Below are 25,365 nucleotides of genomic sequence, written 5' to 3' on the forward strand. Positions count from 1 at the left end.
TTTACAAATATGACAGAGGTCCTTTAAAGTGAAATGAATAAATCCCTTAAAGAAATCAATGAAAACATTAACAAAGACTGGAAGGAAATGAATAAAACAGTTCAAGACTTGAAAGTGGAAATAGAATCAATAAAGAAAACCTAAAGTGAGGGAAACCTAGAAATGAAAATTTTAAGACTTGAACAGGAGCCTCAGAGCCAAGCCTTATCACAGAGTAGAAAAGAGAAGAGAGAATCTCAGGCATTGAAAACATGATAGAAGACATGGATACCTCAATCAAAAAAAAAAATGTTAAGTCTGAAAAAGTCCTGGCATAAAACATCCAGAAAATCTGGGACACTATGAAAAGACCAAATCTAAGAATAATAGAAATAGAGGATGTAGAAAAAAATCAAAGGCACAGAAAATATTTTCAACAAAATCATAGAAAAAAATTTCTCTAACCTAAATAGGAGCTTCCTACCAAGATATAAGAATCATACAGAACACCAAGTAGAATGGACCAGAAAAGAAATTCCCTTTGGCACATAATAATCAAAACACTAAACATGCAGAACAAGTAAAGAATATTAAAAGCTGCAAGGGAAAAAGACCGAGTAACATATAAGGGCAGAACTATCAGAATACCTGACTTCTCAATGAAGACACTAAAAGCCAGAAGAACCTGCACATATTACAGACCCTAAGAGACCACAGATTCCAGTCCAGACTTCTTCTATACCAGGCAAAATTTTAATCACAATAGATGGAGAAAATAAAACCTTCCATGATAAAAAGAAATTTAAATAATATATCTCTACAAACACAGCCTATAGATGGCACTAGAAGAAAAACCTCCATCTAAACAGGTTATACACTACACACACACACACACACACACACACACACACACACACAAGAAATAAATAATCTTAGCCCAGAAAATCAGAAGAGAGGATGCACACACAAAACAACAATAACAACAATAACAACAACAACTACAACTACTACTACTACTATTACTACTACTACTACTACTACTACTACTACTAAAAGTAGTAATCAACGAACACAGCTCTTTGATATCTCTCAACATCACTTCTCGGCCTTTTTGTTAAGATCAAGTGTGATATCTCTCAACATCAACAGTCTTAGTTCCCCAACAAAAAGGCACAGACAAACAATAGATGGCAAACAGGATCCATACTTCTGCTGCATCCAAGAAACATACCTTAACATCAAGGATAGATATCAGCACAGGACAAAAGGATGGAAAAAGATATTCCAAGAAAATAGAACTAAGGAAGTTAATGTAGCCATTTTAAGATCTGACAAAATACACTTAAAACAAAAACTAATCAGAAGATATAGGGAAGGGCACTACATACTCAGCAAAGGAAAAAAAATATCTACCTAGAGAATTATGCACCAAATACAGGGCACCCAAATGTGTAAAAGAAACACTCCTGCAGCTCAAATCACATATTGACCCTCACATGCTGATAGTAGAAGACTTCAGTCCCCACTCTCACAAAAAGGCAGGTCATCCAGAAAAAAACTAAACAGAAAAATGCTGGAGCTAACTGACATTAAAAACCAAATGGACCTAGCAGATACCTACAGGATATTTCACCCAAACACAGAAGAATATACCTTTTTCTTAGCACCTAATGGAACTTTCTTCAAAATTGACCACGTACTTGGACACAAAGCAAGTCTCAACAGATACAAGAAAGTTGTAAAATTACCCTGTCCTTTCTAACTACCTTCGATTAAGACTGGATATCAGAAACAACAGAAAGCTAACAAACTCATGGAAACTGAACAACTCATGTCTTCGTAAAGAATGTGCCAGGACAGAAAATAAGAAAGAAATTGAAGACGTATAGAATTGGATGAAAATGAAGGAACGATGCACTTTTGGGACACAATGACGGTGGCTTTAAGAGGCAAGTTCATAGCACTAAGTACCTAGATTTTTAAAAATGGAGAGATCTCATATTAGTAACTTAACAGCACATCTGACATCTCTAGAGCAAAAAGAAGAAATCACACCCAAAAGGAGTAGATGCCAAGAAATAAATCCATGGCTGTAATCAATAGAATATAAACAACACAAAGATTAATGAAACAGATTTGGTTCTTTGGGGAAAATCAGTAAGATGGACAAACCCTTATCCAAATTAACTAAAACACAGAGAGATAATTTCTAAATTAACAAGATTATAGATGAAAAGGGGAACATAGCAACAGACACTGAGGAAATTCAGAGACTCATAAGGACATATGTTAAAAACGTATAAACCACCAACTTGGAAAATCTAAAAGAAATGGATAATTTTCTCAATATATTCATCTACCAATGTTAAATCAAGATCAGATACACAATTTAAACAGACCTATAACTCCTAGTGAAATAGAAGCAATCATTAAAAGTTTGCTAAATGTATGCACACACACACATGCACACACGCACACATACACAAAGTCAAGGGCTAGATGGCTTTAGCACAGATTTCTACCAGACTTTCAAAAAATAGTTAATGCCAATACTCTTCAAATGATTCCATAAAATAGAAACAGAAGGAACATTGCTCAATTTGTTTTATGAGACCTCAGGTACCCCAATACCCAAACTACATAAAAACTCAATAAATAGAATTATGGGCCAATTTCCATTATGAACATAGATGCAAATTTTCTCAATATTTGCACTCCAAATCCAAGAACACATAAAAAAGATCATGCATCATGATCACATAAGATTGTTCTCAGAGATGCAGGATGTTTCAACATGTATCTATATTTTTTGTTCTCTCTTTTTACCCTACATGTCCTTTCCATGCATATTATGGCTTCCAGTTCAGTGCTTTTATGGGATTCCTGAGTGTGAGGATGAAGAAGTCTCTGGTTCTGTATCAGTTTCTGTATCTGATCTTTGTGCCTTTTCTTGAACTATTTCTCTTCTGTTTGTTTTGTTCTACTCAATGTGTTCGTTTTGTTTTAGATAGATAGATAGATAGATAGATAGATAGATAGATAGATAGATAGATAGATAGATAGATTTAAAATTTCCTTAGTTGCCTGTTTCTAATGAGAGGCAGAAAGATGGTGGATCCAGATGGGAGGGGAGAGGGGGGGAAGTAGAGGTAGAGACTGTAATCAGGATATATTATGTGAGGAAAAATGTCTCCTTTCAATAAGCAGAGGGAGAAAAAGAGAAAGCATCACACTCCTAAGGGGTGCACCTAGTCACTGGTTTTCGACACACACAAAGCAAATCGTGCTGTAGCTGGACAGACATGTTTTAAGTGTACGGTTGCAGGTGCGGGTGGACCAATGATTTAAGCAAAGGAGCTAAAATGATAAATGTCTTAGAAGAAAACAAAGGAAGAAGGCTTCATGAGGCTGCAACAAAAGCAAAAATGAGCAATTGGACCTCATCAGAGTGGGAGCTTCTCAGGCACCGTGGCTCACCTCTGTATTTCCAGCATCTGAGAGGTGGAGACAGGAGAACCAGGCGTTGACGCCAGCCTTGTCTTAGAAAGGAAATACGAGGGGTGGAGAGATGGCTCTGCGGTTAAGAGCACTGACTGTTCTTCCAACGATCCTGGGTTCAAATCCCAGCAACCACATGGTGGCTCACAACCATCCATGATGAGGTCTGACGCCCTCTTCTGAAGCTACAATGTACTTACATATAATAATAAATAAATCTTTAAAAAATAAAATAAAAGGAGCACTGCTTATATAAATAAATCTTTTAAAAATATATAAAAATAAAAGGAGCACTGCTTACCAGCTGGCTCCCCAACACTTGCTGAAAGGAAATACGGTCAGGGGAGATGGCTCAGTAGTCAAGAGCATTGTTGCTCTTGCGCAAGACCCAGGTTCAATTCCCACCACCTACAAGGTGTCTCACGATCATCTCCACTCTAATTCCAGGGGATCTGGTACCTGCTTCCTTCCTCAGAGAGCACCAGGTATGTGTGTAGTGTACACACATCCACACAGGCCAAACACACTTAGAATGAATACATCTAATAAAACTTAATGTAATTAAGTAATTAATTAGTTAGTTAAAGCTCTGGACATGAAAGAATATCACACAATGAAAAAGCAACTCATAGAACAAGAGGAAATATGTGTAAAACATCTATAATCAGTCACTGTCCAACAATTTGACAAAACACAGAACATAAAAAGAGCAAAAGGCTGTGGAGATGGATCAGCAGTTCCAAGCAAGCACAACTCTTGTGGAGGACATGAGTTCAGTTCCCAGCACAGGAGTCAGGTGGTTCACCACGGCCTTTAACGCCAGCTCCATGGGAGACCTAATGGCCCTCTTATGGTCTCCACAGGTACTGCATGTGCACACAACTACACACACACACACACACCACATACACACCACACTCACACACACACACACACTAACACACATACACACACACACTCACACGTACACACACCACATACACACCACACTCACACACATGCACACACTCACACTCATACACACACATGCACACACACATACACACTCATACACACTCACATACTCATACACACACTCGAGTGCACACACACCATATATACACCACACTCACACACACACACACACACGTGCACACACATGCACACACACACACGCACACTCACACACACATACTCACACACGTGCCCACACACACACCACACTCACACACACTCACACACATACACACACACACATGCACACACACTCATATACACACGCACACTCACACACATGTGCCCACATACACATGCCCACACACACACACCACATACACTCACACACATACACAAACACTCATATACACACATGCACACTCACACTAACACACATGCACATGCACACACACACTCACACACACACACACACACACACACACACACACACACACATACACAAATACATACAGGTGCGCTGTGTGGGATTTCTCACATCTCCCTGGAGATCTATGGATAATTTGTCTCCATTTCCCAAAGGCTCTACCACCTCCCATAGCCTTTGTCCATAGGGACATACAAACAGCTCCTAAAAAATCCTGTCATCTAGGTTTCTGTCCACAGATAAATGGACAAACGCAAAGTATTGATAACACAGCAGAGTATGATTTGGCATTGAAAGGAATGTTTGCAGAACCTGGAAGACCTCTCCGGGTTATTTAACAAGCCGGTCATAGATGAGGAAGTGCTGAGGAACTCCTTCCTTCTCAGTTTCCTAGGCCCACCAAATCCACCGGAAGGGAGGACAAATGGTTGTCATTAACAGCTTGTTTTTACAGGCACCATGTTTCGAGTGGAGACAATGGAAAACTCACAGAAATGGTTGGTGGCAACAATGTATATTCAAGACCATTCATATATATGCGCGTAAAACATGATTACAGTAGCAAATTCTACGTCATAGTTTAGCACAATGGAAAATAAGGGTGGAGAAGGAAGAAGAGAGAAAAGGGCTTTTGGGGGAAAGGCTCAACGTGTTTCTCAAGTAAGTTAAGCTTATTTGCCATCCCCACTTCTGCACACCAGAAGATTCTTATATCACAGTTTGGCCCAGTTCCCAGTCCCCCTGTCAGAAAACTCCCATGTGCTGAAATCTCCGGCCAAGTGGACCTATGCGTCTGACTCTAGCCTGTGAGCTAGATTCCTCCACTTCCCTGCTTAATTTAGGGGTAGGCACTTCACTGGAGTGCTTAAACAGGAAGAAGAAATTACCAAAGGCTGCTATTTTCTCTCAACAGCCTTAAGATTTGAGCTAAAGCCACCATTATCCTTTTCCTTCAAGTCTCTCAAAATATTCATCTCCCTATCGAAAGGAACTTTGGCTGGATTCACTAGTGCAGAAAGAACCATGGGTCCCTGATGGCTCTCTGTAAGAAAGGACCCTGTCCCCAGGAGCCTCTGGTTTAATCTACCATTGCTGCTGCCTAGAATTCAGCTGTCAGACCTGATCTGACTCTCGGGTCATGGGTTTCCCTTTTTCATTATTCTTCTTCTTTAATCTTTTTTTTATAGTCCAGGCATTATCCCCCACCCAGTCCACCCTCTGACAGTTCCTCAGCTCATACCTCCTCCCCCATCTCCAAGAGGATCGCACCCCCCCACCCCCCACCCCACCAGATCTCCTTACTCCCAGGGACCTCAAGTCTCTCAAGGGTTAGGTGCATCCTCTCTCACTGAGGCCAGACCAGGCAGTTCTCTACTGTGTATGTGTCAGGGGACAGACTCATATCAACTGGTGTATGCTGTCTGGTTGATGGCTTAGTGTCTGGGAGATCTCAGGGGTCCAGGTCAGTTGAGACTGCTGGTCTTCCTGTGGGGTCACCCTCCTCCTCAACTTCTTTCAGCTTTTCCCTTATTCCACCACAGGAGGTGGAGGACCCTATAGAGGACAGTACCAAAGACCTGGGAGGTAAGAGACTCTCAGGACCCAAAGGGAGGGACCTTAGATGAAATGCCCTACAGTGGGGTGAAGGAACTGTCTTTCCACCTCCAGTAGAAAGACAGGGCATCAAGTGGAGGGGTGGGGATACCATCCCACAGTCAACAACTCTGACCCAGAATTGTTCCTGTCTAAAAGAACTGCAGGGGGGGGGAAATGGAGAAGATCCTGAGGGAAAGGCGGTCCAGTGACAGGCCCAACTTGGGATCCAGCTCAAGGGGAGGCTCCCAGGCCTGACACTATTACTGATGCTATGATGTACTTAACAGACAGTAGCCTAGCCTGGTTGCCCTCCGAGAGACCCAACAAGCAGCTGAAAGAGTCAGATGCAGAGACTTACACCAAACCAGTGGACAGGAGCTGGGTTTCCCTTTTTAATTCAGAATAGAGAATCCGTTTATCCAGTAATGTACAGGACTCGGGGATAATTATTTCAACTGGGTTCCATCTGAAATGAAGCTGGTGCTTCTGTCATACCCTCATGTAGAGCACAGAGCTCTGGCACTGAAATCAGGCCTGCTGCCGTGTCCTTGTAAGTCTGGTTCGGGGGAGGCAGGGACAGGTGGGTTCCCTGGAGCTCACTGCCCAGCTAGCCTGGGCTTGGTGTGTTTCAGGCTGGTGAGTGACCCTATCTCAGAAAACTAGTTGGATGGCAGCTGAGGAATGATACCTGAGGTTGTCCCCAGGCCTCCACATTCAAGAACACACACATGCATGCAAACCAGCACATGCATGCAAACCAGCACATCCAAATGCACTCCCATGAGCTCACAGACATACCCAGGCTCACACAAAGAACTCTGGCATTGACATCATTTTTCAATAGCTATAACAGAGGCAAGGCAACTTTTCTGGCTCCAGGGTCATGTGTCAATCTCTACTGCTTTTTATTAACAACTATTTTCGTTATCTACTGAGACGTAACCTGAGGAGAAGCTTGCTCTGCATTGTTCTGCCATTCGAATCATTCCGCAGCAGGCCGAGGCAGGTCAGCTGATATCTGCTGAAGTCAGTGTGGGATGGCAATGTGACCGACTGGATCAAGAGGCTCTGGTTCCAGGCACAGCTGTACCCAAGAGACAAAATGGTATGTGCCCTGGTTTTCACACACACACCCTCAAGTTGGCTTACATCTCTGCTGATAGGATTGGTTGACTAGCGTAAGGATTGTAGCTTAGAGTTTAAAATATGTCTCCTAGGGTCCTAGGACTGAAGTCTCAGTCCCTGTCTAAGATCCATCACTGTAGTCAAATGCAGAGGCACCTCGGACTTCCCCCAGCCTGTACTGGGACACATATTTGTCTCTCTTCGTGCTTGGGGCAGAGAAGGGGTTTGGTTCCACTTACCTATGTGATCCAAGAGTGTGGGAAAGAAAATCGAGGTGCTGTTACCGAAAGGAGAGGGAAGCATTATAACAGACACGCAGTTTGCTGCCAGGATGCAGTCAAGAGTCACACTGTAGGCTCAGGGTAGGCTCTCTGACCTCGGGGTAGAATATGAGGCATCTCAGAATTGTTGGGTTGGATGTCTGTGAACCAGGTCCTCCAATTCCCACCCGGCAAAGCTTGCATACCAAAGCCCTCTTAACAATTTTAGCGGCTTCAAAGTCGTTGCTCCTAGACCACCGAAGAAATGGAGCCGTTGGTGCTGGCCCTCTGGAAAGCCGCCATAGGGTTACTTGAGCTTGATATTCATTTCTTCATTCAACAAAGATGAACGGAACACTAACTGTATGGAAGGATCTTGCAACAAGGGTTCAGTTAAGGCCCTAGCTCCAGCTCCAGCTCCTGTGGGAGGGGCTTACTGTCCAAATTAACGGAGGCTTGCTTGGCTGGGTAAAGCACAAGCACCTTTTGCATATAATGCTCGACTCTCACATAACAGATAGTAGCTGTCCGTCAACACGCACTTGCCAATTTATTCCATGACAGAGACACTCCACCCTCCAGTAGCGATATTGATTTCACTCCATTGTTTATCTGCCACATAACTAGTCAGACCATGGGTGATGGAATCTACCAGCTGTAGTTCCAAGACCAGTTATAATGAAAGTTATTCTTCTGCCTGTTAGTCGTTTGCACAGCCTAAAACAGTGCGTGGGAACAAGAAGCTGCACAATGGACTTTTTTTTATTATTATTATCACCGTCTTGTAATTTTGCTACCGTTGGTCTGAAATTTTAATCTTGTTTTGTTAAATTATCGCTAGTGAGGTGCCCAAAGACTTTCAAGTGTCTCTGCTTTTTTAGCATTAGCTTTTTTTTTTTTTTTTTGGTGTGTTTTTTCTATAATTATATATATTATATTTCTAAATATAATATATTGACCATGGAAGCAGAGAGGAGAAAAGATACATTTTCTCTTCTTAAATTTGATTTCATATTCATAGCTCCCTCTTACTTAGTAACTCTCTAGTCACTAGTCCCTTCGAATGTGTTTATGAGGTCCTGAGAGGACGGCTATCATTTCAGAACCTTACTGGTTATCTAGGAAAAGAGTTGGTTTATTTGATTTTAACTTAGGACCCTAATATCTGTATGCATATGCTTCTAGAAGTGCTTCTGTAGAAACTTAAGAACAGAGCTACAGGACATCATTTCATATAGGAGAGTCATTTCTATTTAGGAATTTGTTAATCAGGTACTTATTGAGCATCTATTATGTACATATGATTTGTAGAAGAGAAACAAGGTACTGTGGATCAAAATAAATGGGTACATGCTATCATGCACTGTGAAGAGACCAAGCAGAGTGTGAAGAAAGGTCAGAGAGGGACTCTTAGATTGGCAGGGAGGAAGAGCATGTCTATTAGTTTGTTAGAGATACCGTCACAGAATGCCACAGACTGTGAGGCTTAACCACAGAAACCTATTACCTCACAGGTCTAGAGACTCAAGTCCAAGAGGGAAGTGTCTGGTTTGGTTCCTTCACAGGCCTATCTCCTTGCAACACAGCTGTCTTTTCATTGTGGGTCCTACTTGACTTTGGTGTATTTGTGTGCGTGTGTGCATACATGCCTACAAGTATATATCTGTGTGTATGTGCATGTGTGTATCTGTGTGTGTACATGTGTGTGGTGTGTGTAGTATATATGTGTATGTGTGTGTGTGCAAGTATATATCTGTGTGTATGTGTATCTCTCTGTGTGTATCTGTGTATGCATGTGTATGTAAGTATATGTGATGTGTCTGTATGTGGTGTGTATGTGTGTGTGTGTGTGTGTGTGTGTGTGTGTTCCCAATCCAATGGACTCTAGTGTAAAACCTCTCTAAATAACCTATCTCCAAATATAGTCACAATCTAAGGTACAGGGATTAAGACCTCAATATAAGCATTGTGAGGGGCACAGTTCAACTTCTAATGGGGGTCAGAGAGGACCTCTTTGAGGAAAGATAGCATGGCAGAGTCCTAGAAAGGAAATGGTCATGGCTTGGGTTAAGTTAGCTGGGGAGAGAGTGTTCCCTGCAGGGGGCTATGGGTCCCAGGGGACAGAGACTAGCACGGGTAGACAAGGATACCACAGCAAGGCCTGTCTGGGGAAGAACCTTATTCTCCCCAGACTGTGAAGACTGCACTTCTGAATGCTACTGAAAGTCACTGTAATGATGCCAGCCTGACAGAGACATGATCTCACATGCATTTTTAATTTTTAAATTTACAACAGATTTCTTTTCCTCAGACTCCCAAGTATTCACTGGGTGAGATCATAGCCAACCTCAGCAAAATGGCTAATTAAGATTCAAACCCTACATGTTGATCTGTTGGTTTGGGGAAGAAATCCTTTGGGGGGGGTGTAAAGATGTCAATCAAGAAGCATCTGGAACACTGGGTTGCTGCGGAAGCCTCCCCTGCTGTAGTCAATGGTGCCCAGTTTACAGACAGAGGAATACACTGTTCCATTTGCATATTGAACAGACTAACCTTTCCTTGAGGAAAAGCCGTGGCTCTGATGAACTGGCCTCCAGTTATCTGTAAGAGTGAAATTAAGTTGACAGAACTTGGGACAAGATTCTTTCCATCTTTGGCGAATGCCATCTACACACTTACCTGGGTAATGAGAGAACAGATGCAATCACTCTGGCTATGCTGAGGAGACACGCTTCAAAAACAGCAATCAGTCAGGGTTTCATCTTACTTGTTTTTGAAATACAATGTCTGTTTTTATGAAGAAGAAATGCTGGGGAGACAACAAATTTTAAGTAGACATCACTGGGATGTCCTCAGAAGGCACCCCAAGATCCCCATAAGGCCCTTCACAAGTGTCTGCTCTAGACTCAATTAACAAAAGAGAGGCTCACCCCTAGGAAGCTGGCCTGACACTGGATCATAGCACAAACCCAAATCACTGGTGTGTGTGTGTGTGTGTGTGTATGTGTGTGTATGTGTGTGTATGTGTGTATGCATGTATATATGTATATATATATATGTATTTATGTGTGTTTGTGTTATGTGTGTATATATGTATGTATTTATATCTATGTGTCTATGTGTACATGTATATACACATGTATTTATGTGCATGTGTATATGTGTGTATATATATGTATTTGTGTGTGTGTGTGTGTGCGCTTTACTGGAGATATAATTTAGGACCTCAAACACGCTAGGCAAATTCTCCAACACTAGGCTATATTTCCAGCCCCATGCGTATATGTGGGTCTCATGTAACCCAAGCTGGCCTTGAGCTTGTTCCATTAGTAAAGATGACCTTGACCTTCTGATCCTCCTGCCTCTACTCCCCAAATGGTAGGATTACAAGCCCAGTTTATGCCATACTGTATATAATACCATGTGGAATATGATAGGTAAATACTCTACTGGCTGAGTTATAGTGCTTGTCCCCCACTAATGTATTTTTAGATGAAAAGTATTTTGTCTGTTTCACTGAGGATTTATGCTGCGTTCAGAGAAAAGGCACAATACCCACCAAGAAAGCACTTCGCTGATAGACTGTAGGCATTTTCATGGAAACTGTAATGCGAGCTGTCAACTTTCTTCTCTATATTTCTATTCAATTTTGTTATTGAGAGTTGCCTTCCAAAACCTGTAAAGGTTTCATCGTACAGAAGGTGATTACACACAGTGGGTGGAAGAGAGAGCAAGACAGACAGATCCTACCTGATATACTGTGATCACCATGGAGGGCGGAACCCTCTGCCATCATGAGTCAAACAAAATCTTCCTTACCTTTAAAAAGTTTCTAATCAGAGTTAGTAAAATCATAGGGTTGATCACTCACATTACCCAAATAACAATCGGCCATACATTTTTTTTTTTCATTTTCTCTTTAAAACATAGACGAATGTCATTTTCTTGAAGAGGGAAATAGCCAACTAAAAATGAAGTTCAACTTGTCCTTGCCCTGGAAATCACTTCGACATCGTTAGAGGCGACCTTAATATGAGTATTAAATGCTCTTTTTACCTCCATGGGGAATATTCAAGTGCTCACAATGCTTAACCTGCCCAGCCTAATAACTAGAATTACACCTATTCTTACATGAATAAAGTCATAAGGAAACCAAGTAATCAAGTATGAATTTTAGAAATCCACATACCTCAAGTGTGTGTGAAATGTTCTTCTAAAAATAGTCCCCAGAATCTTGAAGAAATCAGATTCCCGAGAAAGGACAGAACACTGAGTTTAGGGCCTCGGGCCTGGGTGAGGTTCTTGGGCAGTCTGAGACTAACCTTAGTGACCACATCCAATGGACAGTGCACTAGTGAAGCAATCCTGTGACATCTGCTTTAAAAGCAAAGCTAAAGATTGTCTGGGAAGACCCAGTCACTGGTGGGATATGCCCCTGTGCATTCAGAAAGACTCATTTTTGAGTCATCCAATGAAATCCTTGCTGCGAAGGGGTGGCCAGTATTCTTAAATTGTTAGATTAGCCAGCTTCTACTGTGTTTCCCTTTAAGCCAAAGTACTTTCACAGCTGAGCTGTAATGTTCTGGGGAGAAAAATGCCGACATAACAAGGTCCAGACTCAGGGTTGAATCCCAAATGGTAAACTGCCGACAATATCTAGACACTAATATTTCTGCAGCCACAGCAAGTCAGCTCAGAAGAGGCACTGTGGAAACCCAAACTCAGAGAGGAAACCACTGCTGAAAAGCTGTGGCTCAGAATAAGGATGTACTTCCGAGGGGGCTGGGGGAACATGGTCCCTTCTCTCTAAAATACTAGCGTGGACTCTGACCCCTTCTTAAGATGATCCTACAGAGCCTGGCATGGTGGCACACGCCTTTATTCCCAGCACTCTGGAGGCAGAAGCAGGAGCATTTCTGTGAGTACAAGGCCAGCCTGGTCTACAAAGCAAGTTCCAGAACATCCAGAACTGTTGGGGGAGAGAGAGAGAGAGACTCTAACTTAACCTACTGGCCAACTGGGACCTGCTATATACTTGAGTAAACATAAGGTTTCCTAATAAACTGCTTTTCTTAAAAGTCTGCAGTACCAAAACCCCTGAACTTGGAAAAAAAAAAAAAAACTCCAAGTTTTCTGAGAGACAGGAAAAGGGATTGAGTTACAAACAATAGAGCTAGGAAGCGAACTCAAATGAACCCCAGGGCAGGTAGCTAAAGGAATCTGGGAAATTACATTTCAGTTGCCAATTTGGACTCTTGTTTGCAAAGGTACCTGGACCTGTGAATGGAGTGAATCTTGTACAAAATCTATTTGCCTGGCTTAACTCAAAGTTTTCTGAGCCTTTCATTTCCCCTGTGATGGGGGAATTTGACAGGCGTGATCCTAGGCCTGTTCTGAGCACAGTGAACAAATGAAAACCTGTGATTTCAGGTCTCTGGCTTGGGGTGGAGAAGCTGGGAACACACACACACACACACACACACACACCACAAGCATCAAGAACAGCAACGTATGTCAGGAGAGGTGAATGAACCAGGTGGAGTTGAGTGACTTATGATCTGAGATAGGAAGGCATAGCTTCCATCCTTTGCTTTGGTTACTAGAGGAATCTGTCAGAAGGGGTTGGAGGGTCATGGTGCAGAAGCATTCTTGACCTACAATACCAAGCACATAGGCCCTAGACAAATGACTGAAACCTCCTGGTGACAAGGTCGGCAATATCAGTGCTTGGGAAGAGCACATCTCCAGGAGCTAGAGAGACAACTCAAAGGTTAAGAACACATACTACTCTTGTAGGGGACCAGAGTTTGAGTCCCAGTTCCCATCCTGGACAGCTAATAACCATATTTAACTTCAGCTCCAGGGGAAACTAAATGCCTTTGGCCTTGGAGAGTAATTATACTCCCATGTGAATACCCTCACACAGATACACACACAGGCACAGAGCTAAAGGAGATCTTAAAAATAAATTTCTGACTGTGTATCTGTTATCACATTACCTGGTGATTATCTGGTAGATTTTGACTAGATAGTAGGCACATCTGGACTTAAAATGTGGACTTTAGGCTGCAGAGATGGCACAGTCATTAAAGGAGCTTGTCACATAAGCAAGAAGAAACTAGTGAGTTGAGATCTCCAGATTCCACATAAATCAGGGCATCCCACCTTTAACTCCAGCCTTAGAATGCTGAGATGGTATCTCCAGAGCAGCTCTCCAGCAAGACTGCCTGTATCTGTGCGCTCTGGGTTTGATTGAGAGACCCTGCCTCAAAAGAAAAGGAAGGAAAAGGGCATCAGCCTATGGCCTTACACATAAACGTGTTCCCACACATATGTACACACATACTCACACATACAATCTCCACACATATATATAAGAAAAAGAAGAAAAATGGGCCTAAAATAGGAGCTCTTACCGAAGAAGAGGTGCTTTGTACACTATCATACACCAGGCTTTCCCAGAACTGGGCCTGTGGATGAGGGCGCTTGTGCGAGGAGTTTTTAAGGACATGATCTAGGGGAGACCAGTCTAGAATAAGGAAAGTAAGAGTGGGAAGGAGGAAGGGAACACAAAATCCCCAAGCACGAGAGCCCTTTCCGGCCCAGCCCGTGGGAAGTACTACTTGCCGTTCATGTTGCATCTCAGGCTGTATTTTAAGGAGAGCTGGGTTTATGTAGTTTGGATCACTTAGTCATTGAACATAAATCCCCAGGGAGAACTAAAATTCCCAGGTGCTTCTGGCATCAGTGTCCTGAAGTCAGTCACAGGCATCAATCATTGGAAGTCAACCAAAGCCAGGAAAGGACGCCTAAGAGGAGAAAGAGAACTTCTGGGGGTTTGACAGGGTTCCAGTGCTGTATCAAGAAAAACCTCTATGCATGTGCTAGAAGATTCTGGGTCTCTAAAGTGCATGAGGGCCTGAGCTGGATCCCTAGCAGGGGCATCAGAACCCTGAGGCCTAGTTAGTGAGTTTCAGACCAGTGAGGGACTTTGTTGAAACTTACTGTTAACTATCTACCTAAAAATTCCTATAGTACATATAAGACAGACAGACAGACACACACACAGAGATTAAATGAAAATTTCCCACAATCTGGGCTGACAATGCTCCCTCCCAGAACCACAGAATACCTAACAACACCTCTAACACACAGACTTGACAAGCCTTCTTTTGAGTTGTTGGGTAGAGTTGTCCATGGGACTCCTAAAACATTTTAGGATGTTGCTAGTGCCCCTTGGATATGGAAGGTAAGTCCCTGTGGCTGAAGAAACCATGCAATTCAGACACAAAAACCAAAGATCCCTTAGGTGGGGCTGACCTGCATACTCCCTCCCTAAGGACTTTGGTGGTCCCAGAAGGCACCATACAAGCTTCCAAAGGAGGGGAACTACCAGTACTCCTATCCAGCTCTGACGCCTGTGGGCCACAGCAGTGACCAGTGTGGCATGAGAACCCTAAGGGTACCACAGTGGCACGTGTGCCCTGGTGGTAACCAATGGCTCTAACTTTCCCACTCAACAAGAGGGAAACCACGCCCGGTACTGGAAACCTAGCAACCGTGTAGGGCTAGTAAGGTCATGCTCTTGGAGGAGAACCTAGAGTCAGCCCTTCCCTAAGCCAACCTAATCCCTAACGACATCCTAAATATTTGTCTTCTACCCACAGATAAACGTGGTCCTCACCCCTCATCAAGGAACCTTCTTTCTTTGCAACAGATGGAAACCATTACAGAAAACCACAACTAATCAAATTGCAGTTATGGAGCCAAGTCCCGGTGGATATAACTCAGGCTTACAAAGCATCCGCTGCAGACAAAGAACTACAAAAACTAGGGGTGAGGGGAAAAAGCAGTCTTCCCCAGGGAAGGGCACACCAATCGGTTATTCAATGCCAAAGGGTCAGCCCTGAAAACATATACATTCAAGAAACATGATACAGACTGAGAAGGTTGTATTTAGGTTGTTACGTGTGTGTGTGTGTGTGTGTGTGTGTGGCAACAGTTAATGAAAAAAGGGGACATGAATTTGAAAGAGCAAGGAGGAGATTATGGGAGGGTTTGGAAAAAGGGAAGGGGGAAATAATGTGATTATATTACAATCTCTTTAAATTTAAATCTCTTTACATAAATCTCTTAAAAAATATTTAGAGTGACAGCACTCAAGAAATAACATGTCTGTCCTACACACACACACACACACACACACCACAACACATAAACACTGCCTATAGGTAGAATATTAGCTATCTCAGACACAAGTCCAAATGAGTTGCTGCTCGATTATAGGCATGCGATCCACCCGGGCAACCCTGTGTGGTGGCCACAGAGAGCCTGCACTCAGGAGCCTTTCCACCATGGCTGGGGCCTCCTGGTGCCTGGAGACACCTTCTGCATAGTGAACCTTAAGTGACTCTGAGCACAGTAAGGAAAGAGGATGTGATACTGCTTTTCCTCCAGAAGCAGCCACAAGGCTCTTTGTCGGCCCCCACCCGCGCAATGTGGCACCCCTTTTCTGTTTGACTGATAAACCCCCCAGAGGTTTTTAATTAGGACTTGGGAATCCCTGGAAAGTTCCAGAAGGAGATGAAAGTTCAGTTTTGACCTTGAATACCAGTAGACTTCAGCTGGGTAGAAGAGGGAAGTGAGCCTCTCCCCACCCCCACCCCGGGTGGGGGGGCAGATGAGAAGGGACAAAAGGACTTTTAAAGGCACAGAAGCGATGTGCTTTTAAAACAGCGATCCCTGCTTTTATAAAGCCTGGCTTAGGGGGGACTTAAAGAACCGCATCCCAAACAGCTGGTTGTTGGTCACCCTGGCTCCCAAAACTGGACCGCAGTCTTCAGCATCACCCCCACACTGCATCCCTCAGCGCTTTCTGATTCTTTGCCCAGTTCCGCACTCAGACTTGCTCTCCATCACACTGTGTCAGCTCCCCGGACCATCCTCCTAATGAGTACGTGCCAGGTCCGGGGAGCTGACAAGCTTTCAATACAAAGAAACAAATAATACACGCCGGGGTGAGGAGCAGAACAAAATAAAGATAGTAGGGGGTGTTTTGAGTGAACCGGCATCATAGAACAGGCACATTTCAGAGACATTTTGGAAAGGGGAAACCTGATGTGTTAATTAGGAGTCTATTTCCATAATAAGACTGCGCAGGGGAAGGTAATAAAAGAAACAAAAGACAGTGGAGGGGACCGTGCTAGCCTAGTCGGGTGTTCTGTAGCTGAGCAGAGAGCTTGGTTATTCTCTCTTGTTTCACGTGTGTCTGTGGTCTGTTGGCTCCTTAAGACAAGGGGACTGCCCCTTTTGTGTTTTGTAAAGCACCACGAATAAAGAGCTTCGGGTATAAATAACACTGTGGTTTCTGCCCCGCGACAGGAAGTACTGCAGCCCTACCAGCTCCAGCTGGTGGGGTTTGATTTTTCAGGGTAACTTCAAATTAAAAGAACTGTCTTCTGTTGAGAAGCGGCCCCCACAGAGGGTTAAAAGCAAGAGGAAGTGCTGCTAGCAGAGGTGCTTAGCATAATGGTGCCCATCAAGAACGGAGTCAGAGATGGGCAAAGGCCTTTCCTCAGCTTTAGATGGTCTGGCTTAGGGGGCTTGGGCCCCAAGGCACAGTAGTCACAATGACGCAGAGCACAAATCCACTCTGCCACTTGCCGGAGTCGCAGTCAGGCCCTACAACCGGTACCGTTGGGCTGAGAAAAGACAGCCTATCTTCCAGACTGCAGCCAGATTAATTTACCAAAAGCGCAGCTTTGAACATGCCTTTCAGCTGCTCCGAACTGGCAATGGCCCCCAACTGCCTGGCAAAGCAGTTGCTGTGGGGTTGGTGGCGCTCAGGGCTTTGCAGAGCTTGCAGTGAGTCTGTTAGGAACCTTCTCCATCCACAGTGCCATCTTCGTGGAGGAAGGGTGATTAGGTCACTGTATTGCTGGGTTGCTCAGAATGTCTGCAGAAGTCACTTGGGACACAGCTCTCTGAACACCGATTTTTCCAGACTGTTGAAGAGCTGGTTGAGTGGGAAGCTCTCCTCTTACTGTTTGTGCCATCTTGTGCACATTTCTTAATTTTTGTAGGATTTAGATGCTTACCTGTAACACAGAGCATTGTTGTATCTGCAGCATCTTGATCAATGTTTAGTGCCCTGTAATTTTTAATTCTATATTATAATATCTACTATCATTTATCACTTAACGCTGGGAAAGAAAATAAATTAATTTGAAAATATGCTTGCTGACTCCTGGAGAGATGGCTCAGCAGTTAAGAGCACTGACTGCTCTTTCAGGGGTCCTGAGTCCAATTCCCAGCAACCACATGGTGTCTCACAACCATCTGTAATGGGATCAGAAAATCCTCTTCTGATGTGTCTGAAGACAGCTACAGTGTCAAGGAAGGAAGGAAGGAAGGAAGGAAGGAAGGAAGGAAGGAAGGAAGGAAGGAAGGAAGAGGAAGGAAGGAAGGAAGGAAGGAAGGAAGGAAAGAAAGAAAGAAAGAAAGAAAGAAAGAAAGAAAGAAAGAAAGAAAGAAAGAAAGAAAGAAAGAAAGAAAGAAAGAAAGAAAGAAAGAAAGAAAGAAAGAAAGAAAGAAAATATGACAAAAGTTGCTCTGGGGTTTGGGAGGGAGGGGAAACTCACACACCACACACACATACACCTCAACTTTCTTTCCATAGAGGCTTCTGCCCTGAACAGATGGGACATGCATAGTGAGTAAAGGTTTTTAGAAAGAATTTGGGGTGTCCAGTTAACGCCTAGACCAGTGTTTCTCAACCTGTGGGTCTCAACCCCTTTACAGGTTGGACTACCCTTTCACAAGGGGTCACCTAAAACTAAAAGAAAACACATTATGGTTCACAACAGTAGCAAAATTATAGTTATGAAGTAGTGGCAAAATAATTTTATGGTTGGGGGAGGAGTCACCACAACATGAGAAACTGTGTTAAAGGGTCACAGCATTAGGAAGGTTGAAAAGCATTGTCTTAGACTGACTTAGACTACAGGTCAGTGTAGTGGTTTTTGTGGAGAATTTGTGTTCTCATGATGTCAGTGAGAGTGGGACAGGAGCAGGGACATAGTTTCCACTAAATCCCACAGCAACCTGAATCCTTTCCAAAGATCTTTCTCTGGATGAAGTATGGCACATATGTGTGTGTGTGTGTGTGTGTGTGTGTGTGTGTGTGTGTGTGTGTGTGCTTGCTGCACGTATATGTTTGTTGTCTGTCTGCTCATGCCTGAGGTGCCTGAAGGAGTCCAGAAGAGGGCATCAGATCTTCTGGAACTAGAATTACAGAAGGTTACTTGCTTCTTTGTGGGTGCTGGGAGTCAAACCCTGGTCCCCCAAAGAGCCCCAAGTGTGCTTAACTCCTGAGCCCTTCCTCCAGCCCAGAAGCTGAGAGTCTTGACTTTGCTGTTGGGGGGATGACACATTTCCCAATGAGTTTTTTGTTATGAGAGAATTTGAGGTTCCCTTTTGGGATCTTAATCTTAGAAAGGAACTCAGAAGAAATCTCAAGGTCAAGTTTATTAGGGTTTAGGAGGGAAGCAATCTGCAGCAAGCTGTAGGTCTGGGCAGCTGCCAAGAGTAGGGAGATGAAGGACAGAGAGAAAGTTATGTCTGTCCAAGAATATGGGTGTGGTCAACAGAGGAGGTTGCTGCAAGACTGGGGATTTAAAGGACAACATAAACCTTATTTGTCTGCATTTTAGGACCAGGCCAGATGTCAAAAAAGAAAGCCAGCCCCAGGAACTAAGCCACAAGTCACCCAGACCCAGGAACAGACTGTAAATTCCAGCAACCAAGCCATAGGTGAGCAGCTCTAGGAACAGACCATAAATTCCAGAAATAAGGTCATAAAACCCCCTCCCATAGAACAGCCTGAATAGAACCACAAGAATGGAAAAGTATCTTATCTCAGAATGGGCTGTCTGTGCTGGGCAGCCCTGTCTCAACCTGTGGTTAAACATTCATGACACAGGGATGCAGACCACTGACCAGCTGGCACAACCAATCAGGAGCTAACCCCTGTGACCTCCCCAGCACACACCAATGAAATTTCAAAGAACTAACATAGTAACCAACCAAAGTTATACTGATGTCCCCACTTTGAGCTAATCCTTCTAGAGAGTACCCCTGGCTCCCTATAAGAAAGCCTGTGTGTCTTTGTCTAGGGTCACCATTTGGAGGAATGGCTGACTACTGCATGCTAATTGTCTCTGCAGAATAAACGCTCTTTGTCTTTGCACACTATCTGATTCTGGAGTCTTCCTTCAGCGTTTTTCAGACCCTTACAGGGATAGGGGCTTCAGAGAACACATGAGACACACAAGACCCAAAGATGACCAGTGTCACTGTTAAGACTTTAATGAAGACTCAAACCAAAGCTGTCTACCAAAAGGGATGGCAGTGTGTGGACTGGAGTTTGGGTCACACCCTCAGCTACAATTTCCAGGGAGGGGTGATCATTCAGGTAGAAGGAGAGAACTCAGGAAGCCAGAACTACTCCTTTTTGCAACTCTTGGCCTCTAGTCAGGACAGAAATTTTCTGATCCTGCCTAGGCACTAGAATTCAAACTACTCAGCTGAGCATAGTGGATCACTGAGCAGGTCCACAATGACTGACTTATTCATTGAGAGGTTGGCCTTGAACAGACAGTAGGGCCCCTGGTGTCCCAGAGGTCTGTGCACAGACTTTATAGCAATCACTTTTAGAGATGGAAAATATCCACCTTGTAAAGAAGACAATCTCTTAAGTCTCACATCTACCTCTATGGCAGTGAGTGAAAGTGGTACACATCCCAGTGTCCTCCTTCACACTTTGTAAAATAAAGAGGGCCTCTGATCCCCTGACCTCTGATGCCCTATCCTCTGGTACGCTAACAGATGGAAAAGCTTACAATCCTCAAATGCAGAGATTGCTTCTGTAACTGGGGCATAGTGTGTTGTAGTCAAGATGTCAGCAGAAAAGAGGAGAACGGCATGGGAGAAGCTGTGAAAGTAAAGTGTGTGTTTGGGGGGGGGGTGCCTAGAGAGATGATGGCTCCCTTAGCAGAGCCTGGTGCTCTTGCAGAGGACCTACAAGCTCACAGAGCCCTCTTCTGGCCCCTGCAGGCATCTGCATCTGCATGTGCATACACAGACACACAGAGAGACTCATAAATGAAAATAAAAAAAATAAATAAAAATAAAAAAAATAAACCTTAAAAGACAAATGAAGAAAATGAAGCTGAGTTATACCATGCCCTGTTAAGGGACAAAAAAGTGCAGTCTGGTGTAGGAGTTCACTTCCATTAATGATGACTTGCCTGGTCATTCATTAGTGAGACTCTACCGTATAGACATGGTCTTTTAAGAAACCAGAACTAGGCCAGGCATGATCTTTAAGGCAGAGGTGGGAGCAAACTCAGTGAGTTTGAGGCTAGCCTTGTCTATGTAGGGGATTTCAGACCAAGTGATACCTACATAGTGATATCCTCTTTCAAAAGAAAAAAAAAAAAACATAGCCAGAACATAGTCAAGGTGATTCAGTGGGTAAAATACTTGGCACACAAACATGGTAACAGGAGTCGATTCCCAGAACCCATGCAAGAAAGAAATATGTGCATTGTCACACTCATGCTCACACAAATCTGTATCCTGACTCTAGTTCTTAAAATATGATAAGAACGAGGAGGCCTGCTTCGTCCCTTCCTCTGAACTGAACTGTGCCATAGCTGACGGTCCTTGGCACTCAGGCCTGGGAGAAGCATCTCTCGTGGCAGGCTTAATGAGGGACGATGTTCCCACACTTGAAACCAAATTCCCTCGGTTTATGGTATTAAGCAACTTGTTATTATAAGCAGTTTAGATGGCTATTTGCATACACAAGCAAGCACATTCTTTGAACTGAAGCCCATTATATGACCCCTCTTATCCCCATAGGTGACAAACAGTGACAAATGCAGAACTGAATATACATGGAGGGTTCTCAGTGTGTGGTGGATATACAGGCCAATAAGAAAAGAGAGAGGCACTTAGCTGGGCGGTGGTGGCACATGCCTTTAATCCCAGCACTTGGGAGACAGAGGCAGGTGGATTTCTGAGTTTGAGGCCAGCCTGGTCTACAGAGTGAGTTCCAGGTCAGCCAGGGTTACACAGAGAAACCCTGTCTCGAAAAAACCAAAAAAGAAAAAGAAAAGAAAAGAGAAAAGAAAAAGAAAAGACGCACTTGTTAGGGATAACAGCTGCTTTACACTTCACTTGTTCTCTTATGAATTATTTTAGCTCTCCACTCTAAGAAAAGCGTGTTGTAGTTTCTGACCCTTGCTATGAGGTAAGTACCAGGAGAGCATTATAATATTCAAGGTGACAACACCTGTGGGCTGGAGCCAAGGTGTGTGGCTTTGCTGCAGTAATTCAAGAAGTAGATTCTATTGCTCTCTTTTTGTTCACCCCTGCTAAAGGCATTTCATTCATTCATTCATTCAGTCAGTCAGTCAGTCAGTCAGTCATTAACTCTTTTGTGTGTATGTGTGTGTGAATGTGTGGTGTATACAATTGCGTGTATTCAAGCGTATTCACCCATGTGCTTATGGAGATCAGAGTAGGACCATCAAGTGTCTTGCTCTCAGATCCCCTCCTCATTGCCTTGAGACAGGGTTTCTCACTGAACCTGGAGTTAGGTTCCAAGTCAGCAAACTCCAGGTATCCTCCTGCCTCTGTCTACCACAGCCCCACGGTTCCAGGCACATCTGCCATGGCTTTTTACCTGAGTGCTTGTGCAAGTGTTCTTACCTACTGAGCCATCTCTCCAACCCACAACCAACGTTTTAAGGCTCCATCCATACCTGTTTTTAATATTGTCTTAGTCAGGGTTTCTATTCCTGCACAAACATCATGACCAAGAAGCAAGTTGAGGAGGAAAGGGTTTATTGAGCTTACACTTCCACATTGCAGTTCATCACTAAAGGAAGTCAGGGACTGGAACTCAAGCAGGTCAGGAAGCAGGAGCTAATGCAGAGGCCATGGAGGGATGTTTCTTACTGGCTTGCTTCCCCTGGCTTGCTCAGCCTGCTCTCTTATAGAAACCAAGAGCACCAGCCCAAAGGTAGTACCACCCACAAGGGGCCCTCTCCACTTGATCACTAATTGAGAAAATGCCCCACAGCTGGATCTCATGGAGGCACTTCCCCAACTAAAGCTCCTTTTTCTGTGATAACTCCAGCCTGTGTCAAGTTGACACACAAAACTAGCCAGTACAATTGACCCCTTGTCAACTTGACACACAAACACATCCCTATTAAGCCTCAACCCTTATTTTCTTATTCATCCCCAAAATCTAAATTACTTTAAAAGTCCCACAGTCTTTACATATTAAAAGTTCAATCACCTTAAAATGTCCAATATCTTTAAAATTCAAAGTCTTTTAAAAATTCAAAGTCTTTTAACTGTGGGCTCCACTAAAATACATTCTTACTTCAAGAGGGAAACATATCAGGGCACAGTCACAACCAAAAGCAAAACTCAGACTCCAATGGTTCAATGTCTGGGATCCAACTCCAATCTTCCGGGCTCCTCCAAGGGCGTGGGTCACTTCTCCAGCTCTGCCCTTTGTAGCAGACATCTTGTCTTCTAGGCTCCAGCTGCCTGTACTCCATTGCTGCTACTGTTCTTGGTGGTTATCTCATGGCATTGGCATCTCCAAAACACTGCTGACTTCTACTGTAATTAGGCTTCACCAATAGCCTCTCATAGGCTCTCTTCATGGTGAGAAGCCTCTGCTCCAATGCATGACCCATTCAAGTCCTGAGCCATCAATTGCAGCTGAAGCTGTACCTTCACCAGTGGCCTTCCGTGGCCTCTCACTGTGCCAAGAGCCTCAGCTGCTCTTCATGACCTCTTCATGCCTTCAAAACCAGTACCATCTGAGTGACTCTTACACAGTGCTAAGTCCAGCCATAGCACAAAATACAACTGTGGCTATCTCTGGAACACACTCTCTGTGCTCTCAGAAAACACTTCCAAGAAGATTTCATCTCAGTGATGCTGGTCTCTTCTTAATCACCGCTAATTTCTTAGCTCCAGCTAACCAGCATCAATAGTCCCAGTAACACGAAGGTTTGTTTTAGTGGTTCTGGTATCTTGTTACTCACAGCTGATTCTTCAGCCCCAGATAACCAAAACCACAGAATCTTCACAATCAAAACATGGCCACTGTAAGAGTCTTTAATCTTCCCTCTGAAATTTCACAAGCCAGGCCTCCATCTTTTGCACTCTTCTTAACATTGTCTTCCAAGCTCCTACAGAACTTTCCACCGAGCTCTTAATATTCTAATGGCTTTTCGAGCTCAAAGTTCTAAAGTCCTTCCACAGTCCTCCCCAAAACATGGTCAGGTTGTCACAGGAATACCCCACTTCTGGTACCAATTTGTATTAGTCAGTGTTTCTATTCCTGCACAAACATCATGCCAAGAAGCAAGTTGGGGAGGAAAGGATTTATTGAGCTTACACTTCCACGTTGCAGTTCATCACTAAAGGAAGTCAGGACTGGAACTCAAGCAGGTCAGGAAGCAGGAGCTGATGCAGAGATCATAGAGGGATGTTTCTTACTAGCTTGCTTCCCCTGGCTTACTCAGCCTGCTCTCTTATAGAACCCAAGAGCACCAGCCCAAAGGTGGTACCACCCACAAGGGGCCCTCTCCACTTGATCACTAATTGAGAAAATGCCCCACAGCTGGATCTCATGGAGGCACTTCCCCAACTGAAGCTCCTTTCTCTGTGATAACTCCAGCCTGTGTCAAGTTGACATACAAAACCAGCCAGTACAAATATCAACAGTGGTATTTAGGTCAAGTATAATCTTATCTCCCAACCACTCACAAATAGCTGAAAAGTTAGACTTCTCAATGATGTTTTCAAAAAAGAAAAAGATATTACTTGCATTGTATTAATCACCACCTCTACTTGGTTCTAAGGGACCTCACTAGCTATGAAGACAAGATGTGCAGGGCTTGAATACAAGTTGGGCCATGACAAATGTCAACTCTTAGCAAGACTTATGTGACTACAAGAAGCCCCAAGTTTCTTGTTGAAAGTAAAGTCCCAAAGAACCCACCTGACGTCATTGTAATGAATGGTAAATAGGTTTGCCAAGGGCCTAAATTAAACTCTGTCCATGTGTAGGGCTTCATCCATTTTGATGGTTGCTCTTGTTGTAAGTGCCTGGTTGTTCAGCCTAGAGTTCCTGCTTAGGGCTCATTTCTTCCTGTGCTGACATAAGAAGGGCCACACCATCCCTCGTTGACACAGGGAGAGTCCCAGATGGATATTGGATTCACCAGGGTGGGGAGAACTGAACACAGCTAAACCATATGCGAGTGCATGGGCTAAAGTCTAGTCTAGCAGCAAAACGTCTATCAGCAACCTTCTGCCATATAACACAGTTCCCCTCCTAGGCGGGAACAATCTGCACTTATTACTTGGAGCTCCTGTGGATTAGAGGTCTGAGGGAGGTCTGAGGAAGGTCTGAGGGAGGTCTGAGGGAGGTCTGAGGGAGGTCTGAGGGAG

Source organism: Apodemus sylvaticus, chromosome 6 (assembly GCF_947179515.1).
Source record: "Apodemus sylvaticus chromosome 6, mApoSyl1.1, whole genome shotgun sequence".
In the NCBI taxonomy this organism is placed as follows: Eukaryota; Metazoa; Chordata; class Mammalia; order Rodentia; family Muridae; genus Apodemus; species Apodemus sylvaticus.